This window comes from Gymnogyps californianus, chromosome 9 (genome assembly GCF_018139145.2).
Source record: "Gymnogyps californianus isolate 813 chromosome 9, ASM1813914v2, whole genome shotgun sequence".
Classification (NCBI taxonomy): Eukaryota; Metazoa; Chordata; class Aves; order Accipitriformes; family Cathartidae; genus Gymnogyps; species Gymnogyps californianus.
In genome coordinates, this window is record NC_059479.1 from 17,356,215 (window position 1) to 17,364,307 (window position 8,093).

An 8,093-nucleotide genomic window follows, 5' to 3' on the forward strand; every position below is an offset into this window, starting at 1 on the left:
CCCTGCTCTGACTGAGAGTGCTACAACCCCCTGTAACAGTCACAAAGATACCAACGTGCTATAGCATGGTGACAGGATACGATAGACCGCAGAATACCTTGGCACCTGTACACCTATATGAATGAGCAGCACACACCAGTATAATGATACAGTTAAAAAATGAATAATGATGTGTGTGGCCCAGGTCTCAGCTTTTTCATGTACATCGTGTTGGAAATGTTGAGCACAATCCTGACTGTTAACACAGCGATGAACAGTGACAGCTCAGCATCTGCAAGCAATATCAGACAGGATATCAACCGAGTGACTTTTTTTGTTGTTTAAACAGTGACTCCCACAATGGAGCCTTGGAGGGCCACCTGCTATCTTGATACAAATAATTATGAATAATATAACAACAAGATACCAAAAAAAAAAAAAAAAAAAATCAAAAAGTCTGCAGTTAGTATTTGCTGTATTCAAAATACTGCTTAAAACTCCTTGATCCGTAATAGTTTTACCAACCTTGAAACTACAACAGATTTAATGCAGAACTATAAGCTCGGATCACGTTAGAGTAGAGCACCTTGTGCTCAACTGTTTTCTTACAGCAGCAACCCTTAGGAGAAATTTGGGGGGAAAAGAAAGGGAAGGGGGGGGAGAATCAACCTTGGAATTACCTTGGGGTCTTTTTCCTGTTTCCCCACAGACAGACTTATCTCAGATTTTCCCAAGTTTGGCTGGTAATCAGCTCTAGCTGCCCTATACCAGCTCATGTAGGTTATCTACTGGAAGTACAGCTTGGACCTACTACATTTTTGTCCCACATATCTATAGCCAGATTTCAGCTTCTAAAGCCAATTCTAGACCTTCACATCACAGCTATGAAACTTTCTAGACCTCTGTACAAGGAGGAAATGACAAATTAATCTCTCCAGTTGGCTGTAAGGGTACAAAGCTGCTAGACACCTTGAGCAGCAGAAGTTTCTGTATAAGAAGAGAACACAAGGCAAAATTATGATAAGATGCCTTCATGGCTCAGTCTGGCAAAATAATGCAGACAAAAAACCTGACAGCCAAATGGTGCAGAAGAGTGAGAATCACATTCAGCAGATTGTCCCAAACCAAGAAGCTTTTGCTCCAGTGCAAGAGAAGTAGGACAGGCAGCATTAGAGGTGCACATCTGTCAAATACTCAGCACCTTGGTGATAAGGAAAGGACTGTTCTGCTGAAACCAAAGAAACAGGCATGCCTGCTTGGAATTCCTCTGCCTACAGCCAGCAAATGCACCGCATCATTGTGGCTGCTAAAACAAACACCATCCAGAGAGAAGCATGAACAGTATGAGGAGGACTGGGAGATGTAGAGTGACTCACTGGTGTATTAAGCCAGAACTGAACTTCTTGCACAGAGATGAGTCAAATGGAATGAATCAACAAAGAGAAATAATTGATCTTTTTTTTAATAATACAGCACCATTGTACTCTGTGCTCAACTGCCTGCAGTGCCATGGCTCTGCCACCTCCTGACTGCTTTTGTTCACCCTCTCTACTATTCTTGAGTAAGAAAATAGGACTTAAGCCTCCACACATTTAATACCGGCATAGCACTGAACGATCCCTGTCAGCTGAAGACAAAATGCTCACAAACGTCCAAATACTCTGTATAATTGCCATGTACAGGAACATGCTCGTAGGTTGTGTATTGAAAGATTCCCCTGAGAGACTCATGATGCCCAGGGAGTCCTTTCACCTCAGCTCACCCTCTCTGACTTGGCCCCAGCTGGGAGAGCTCTCCACTTTCCACAAAAGCACATCCCTTCTCCTGTTCGATGTTTTGCCTCTTGCACCCTCCGTAAGCTCTTTCTTGAAACCCAGTATTGTCACCCCTGTGTGGATCCAGGGATTGTCTCTGCACTGGTGAACTTGCTTTGCTGGGCAGGAACCACCTTTCATCCTCAGATGTTTTCATCTCAAAAAAACCACTGAAAAACTGAGTGATTCTTGCCCTTGTTGGGAAATACTATGTTAAAGTGGTGTACAATAGACAGGTAAACAAACATGTTTCAGGATACCAAAGTGTTCACGGGAAGCATTTCACCTCACCAGAATTCATCGGCCACACAGACAGACCCCCCAGATCACCGCAGGACTGCGGCACAGCTCTGCCACAGCTCCCAGGCAGCACGCACTGACTCCGAAGCCACACGGCCTCCAGACAGCTGCCAGCCCCACTGAGGCTATGGACCGCTGCTGAGCCGAGCCGAGCCCAGGTATGCTGGGGGATGCCACAGGCAGGGACGGCCAGGCAACTCAGTGTCTCACTTTAAACAGCCTGGAGTCCTGGAGAGATGCTCCATGTCTAAAATCGTGCCAAAGAGCAAAGTGTCATGCGTCATGTACTGTGGACAGTCCGTAAACACAGCTACTTAGACCCCGCGGCAATTACATGCCTCCAAAAAGCGAGAGAGGCCATAGGAGGCGAATGAGCTGCTGACAGAGAAGAGCCAACGGTTTTAAACTGCCCCGTTCCCCACAGTGCCAAGTTGCTACTTCAGTAGCAGCTGGTGGAGCTTTAAACCACTTCCAATTCACTTGCTAGTGTCCAAGCTAAAACAGCAGCTGCTTGCTGTGGATGGGGAACCAAAGGCTCTAAGGACCCCACACAGATATAAAAGGTGTAAAAAGTGTATTACGCACCAAGGATGAAGGGACTTCTGGCATTCCTTCCACTGTCCCCTATGAGCCTCTCCAACAAGAGGGCTTGGGGCGAAGGTGCGGGAGGCAGTGAACAGACGTCTCAGCTTAGCTGGGTATCCATCAGGTGGACAGCACTATGCCATCTTTGCAATAATCCCAGTGAACACCAAAATCTTCCTGACACTCATCTGAACAGGCAACAATGCAAGCTACAGCAAGAGAGCAACAGCACCTAATCCAGAAAACATATTTTACTCGATTTCATGGTCATAACGTCATTTTACATTTGCAATGACTTTCATCTCAAACAACCTAAAAATATATTGAAAATTATACTGGTGCATCCCTTGATCAACTTACTTTACCCAAATGCTGAACTTCTTTGCAGGATAAGAGTGCACATCAGCATTTTTTGACAATTTCGGACTATAAGAAAAAACCACGATATCCCACTGGAAGTGCAGAGCTTGGCATAGCAGAAGACATTCAAACTGAAATATGTCCATAATTCCAGGATTGCTTGTGAAAGGCACCATGAAATCCTGAGTGACCACATTAAGTACAGCCCAGTTAAATACATTTCCTTATAGTCTGTTATAGAAACCAGTTCTGAGCTGACATGCAAAGTCTTCAGCCAAATATTTTATATAGCTTCTAACACACCATATTTGTCTTTGGAAATTGGCAGTTTGCATTGACCATCAGTGAACCTTACTATTCAAGCAACCACATTTTCAGCTCATAACTATGTATTTGGCTAGTACCAAAAACCAAGAGACGTATGAAAAGATTCCTCCACGGGCTTTAGAAAACTTCATCATATCTGTCCAGGTCTAATATTTTTTTCTGACACCATACTAGGACCAAGCACAACAAAACTTTGCAACAAGGATGATGAGCTATAAACTTACTGGAAGAACAATTTAAGATTATTCAGGTTGCAGATGCTGGTTAAAGAGAAACATGAAAGCAATCTACAACTTTTATTTCAGTGGAATAGCAGCCAAGATTGGGGCTGTGATGAAGAATTACCTGGATTAGGCTTTGGGGTTTTTTTTTTTGATGTGACATCTCATAAAAGAACATTAACAAAGCACAGGGTCAGGACTCTGCACAAATATCAGATTCAGCCATACATTATCACAGTGTACCAAGGCACAGCCTTTGCTTCCCCTTGCAAAATGTGGGGGAGTGAGGGTAAATGTGACAGCAGCACAGGACAGCACTACCCAAAGCAGCTTTTAAAAGAGCCCAGGTGCTTTAGCTGGACCCAGCGGCTCAAAGCCCTGGATGGACTCCGTTCCCAGGATCACTGGCAGGTTTTATGGCCTGCACTGAGCTCTATGCTGCTTTGACTAAATCCCTACCGGCACCCAAGGCAATTGTTTAAAACATAGAAGTCATTTCATTCCAAAATAGCTTTCATTCAGAAAGCAAACTAACTCCTACAGGTCGAATGACCACGTGAGGATTTGGGGAAGCCGTTCCAATGACCCATTTGTCCAGAAAGACAAACACTTCATGTCAAACTCCAAACAAATTTCATCCAAAAGTAATCTCAGGCTAAAAACGTCACTGTTACTGCAATTGGTGTCTTAGACTCTTTTTAACTGCCAATAATCACAGCCAAAGCAGCATATAAAATCTGTAAAGACTGCAAAGTATTAATAGTTGCACTAATCCACTTGGGAACACATCACAGGGTTGAAATAACAGGTTGAGGAATGTAATCTGTATATATACCAAGTGTAGAGACCTAACTGAAGAGTAACAAGAAAGAAGAATTTGTTGAAGAAAAAAAAACCTGTTCCTCATAAATCAGGTGGAGATCCACCAGGAAAGCAGAGATCATATGCCACATGAAAGAAGCTTCATCTGCCCAGCCTTTATAGCCTCTCTCAGACTTCCCAGTTTGTTTTAACTGCATTAGATGCTGCAGGATTTGAGGGGAAAACAACTTAGCATAAATCAAACAATGTAAACTGATTTTTTTTGTCAATTCAAGTGCCAATCCTCCTACCTTCATCAGGACTCACTCTTAGCCCTTTTGCTAGTTCTCATCACATCCTCCCCCTTTACCTAAGGCAGACTTACTTTCCAAATATTAATTCCCTCTCATAGACACTGTTACAAATTTCAAAGGAGGAAAAGAGTCAATATGGGATGCAAAAGCTAACTGAAATCCAACAGGAATCGTGTACCTTTGAAAATGCACATTTCCACCAGAGTAATGTGAGACAAACTGTTGGTATGAGGGATACAACCTTTAGGAGAGGGAAAAGGAGAAAGAGTGAATTGCCAGCTTCCCTTTTGAACTATTTTTTTCCCCCTCTGCTAACCAGGACTTACCCATACATTTAACTATCAGCACTCACATCTTAAGCCTCAAGAATACAACTTTGCTTACCTTTCACTGCATTTTCACTTTCTGTAATCCCATGTTGTATACAGGAATAGAGCCCTCTACAGTCTGCTAACTAAACCACTGTTAAGTTTTTGCAGTAGAAAATTTTGTTCCATTCCTTAGCAGGGAGAATGTCAAAGGAAAAACAGAATGTATCTTCAAGGTGGTTTAAAGCAAAAATACTAACATGCATTGTCCCATTCTCTTCTCCCTTTATAGTCTGCTCCAACAGAATATGTCAGTGAAGCAATAAAAAAATATTTATTTTAAATACCACCAAATGTCTCAACAGGGAGCGATTACAGAAACAAACCTCAGGTTGCTTATACAAAAACTGAGCACATAAATTTCTCAAAGAGCATTCACTGCCAGATTTCTAGCTGAACATTTTTTAAAAGCCAATGTGCATTTCTGTATGTCTCATTTTTATGTGTTAATATATAAACAATACAGCTAATCAATAAGGAGAGGACATTTTTCCTCTTGCTATAATTAGACAGGAAAAGGTTCTTAATTCCTTGTTCAATATTTCATGTTTATACCTCTGAAGGGAAAAAACATGACCAATTTTCACCGATTTGGTATTTCAGCCAGGATTGATTTTTTGCACTTTTGTACAAAGAATGGCACTTCAGTCTCAAGGCATAAGCATTTTGTTCAGTGCTGCTGCTGAAATACAACAAAGAATTTCAAAGTACCCACTAGATTTAGCTCACTTTGGAAAGGTGGAGGGGAGGGCTCAGCATGGCACTTACTTTTTACTTTTCAGGCAACCGTAAAATCCAGCCATGGTCCTTCCCGGCAGGCGTGTGTGCATTTAATTCATCCTTGTGTGTGGATGCCAGCACAAAGATTCTGTAGCTTCGTATCCTGCTCACCAAATGCCCACACACGCACACAAGAAAGCCAGCATGCCGATGCAATTACTAGCCAGATAAAGTTCCTGATCTGAGGCCCTCAGACTCTGCTGAACTGGGTCCAAGGAGGGCTGTGCCTGTTCCATAAATGGTTATGAATTGTTAACTCCCCCTTTTCCTGTCTCCTTCCAGCTCTTGGTAAGCACAGCATCCTAAGTGTAAAATACCATATGGCATTCGATTCTGTCTCCCTGTGGGACTAATGAGAGGCTTGGTTGTAATTAGGATGTGAAGAAGCCCTGAGGAGATTAATGGTTATTGTTATTTTTTAGACACAGAAAGGCTACAGAAAATACTTGCAACATCTTTGAAATAACCACTAAAAACTGTAGTCATTCTCCAGCACTTAAGGGGTGCATGGGACCTTCCAGAACAGGCATTATCCCATCTCACTGTAAATCACAATCTATTGTAACAAGCTATTCTGCACATTAACAGAAGGGGAAGGAAAAAAAAAACCCAAACATCCATGCAATATTGCAAGGTCAGGCAAAAAGCTCTGGAGTTTAAAGTAGCCAGCACACCCATATGAGAAAAATACTGCCTGGTGATGCCCTCTGACAATACACTAACAGTTGTTACTCACTACCACAACTAAGGAGGCCCTCACTGGGTGTAGAAGGAGGAAAATGGCTATGGTTTAATGCTGGGGAACATAAACCTCAAGCAGCTTCATTCACAGGGGTGACCCAAGCCCTGGGGACAACATAGCTGCACACATTTCTGACATTACATTGCATTAAATTCATATGGAAATGAACCTGCATCATGGCTGTCAATGATCTCTGTTGAGGTAAAAGCAGAGAGGTGAGGCAAGACATTGCTTGTGCTGCCTGCACACAACTAGGGAGTATCAGCAGCCAGTAACAAAGCGTTAGCCTGTTCCTGGAGTGGCATGTCTTGGTAAGAACCTCAGCTCTTGATTAAAAAAACCTGCATGCATACTTAAATGTAGTAAGTTCATAACTCTCATAATTGCAAAAGAAAGATTTACACTCATTCCTAAAGGATCAGAAGAAAACCACATTTATATGTATTTCTCAGCTAGTATATAATATTTGAATACTTGGGTCTGGCAAGCCAGTAAGAGGGAGTACTATCTGAGTGTTTCTATACAAGTTCCTCTTAAAGGTGTTGAGCAGCAAGACCAGATCTAAGGTGGAGCAGTTCTTCTGGAATACTAGGAAAAAAATATTTTATTTTAACACTTTTCCCACAAGAGAGACATGAAGTTTGAGAAATGCACCTCTGCTGAGGAGTCCCATAACTGACTCGGCTACAGCAGTTTCATTACGGTGCAGAACTTTGAAATCTATCAAAGCACAACTCCATTTCTCTATTTTCTATAAAGCCCCCTACACAAAGGAAAGCCATGACACAAATACTAAATGACAGCAAGTGCAAGGGCCATCACAAACAGGAACCAAATCATATTCTAGTCTAGTTTCCCACTTAGCAGGGAAGAGAAAGCCTCTACAAGCAGCCAACTTCAACGCCATCCACAGAAGAACTGCAAATCAAACCTGTCCTCAAGCAGATACACTTTCTCTCTCTTGGGAAAAGACAAACTAAAAGCAAAAATACAGTAACACTAGTTGAAGTTTTACCAAAATGAGTTTTGCTGTTGTCCTAAATTACTGCATTTGTCACGATGACTTCGCGCTGAACTCCTAATCCTAAGAGAAAAAGGCTAGCTAGAGAGCATTAGTCTCCACCCATCAGAGAAAGCCCACAGAAAAAAAAAGTCAAAATGAAGGCTCTGGTTATTGGGTAGCAACCACCAAGAAGGAATTCCTGGAGATTACTGGAGAAACCTTCTGACTGGCTTAATGTACAAAACCTTGGATGTAGGATTGCATCTGAAATCTGCCTGGCATTTAGTTCAGAAAATGCTGCCAATGGAAACATAGTAAGAAATGAAGGAGACCTCATGAGAAATTCACATTTGTATTTAAAAGCAAGAAAGATCAAATGGCCTTCCAGTGGGAAGGCCCAATCCCTAAAGCCAGTAGAAGGGTGTAATCCTGATGGCTTTGGAAGAATTTCATCACTTTAACTGGTGTAGAATACAGCCCACAAGCTTCAAAAGCTCAG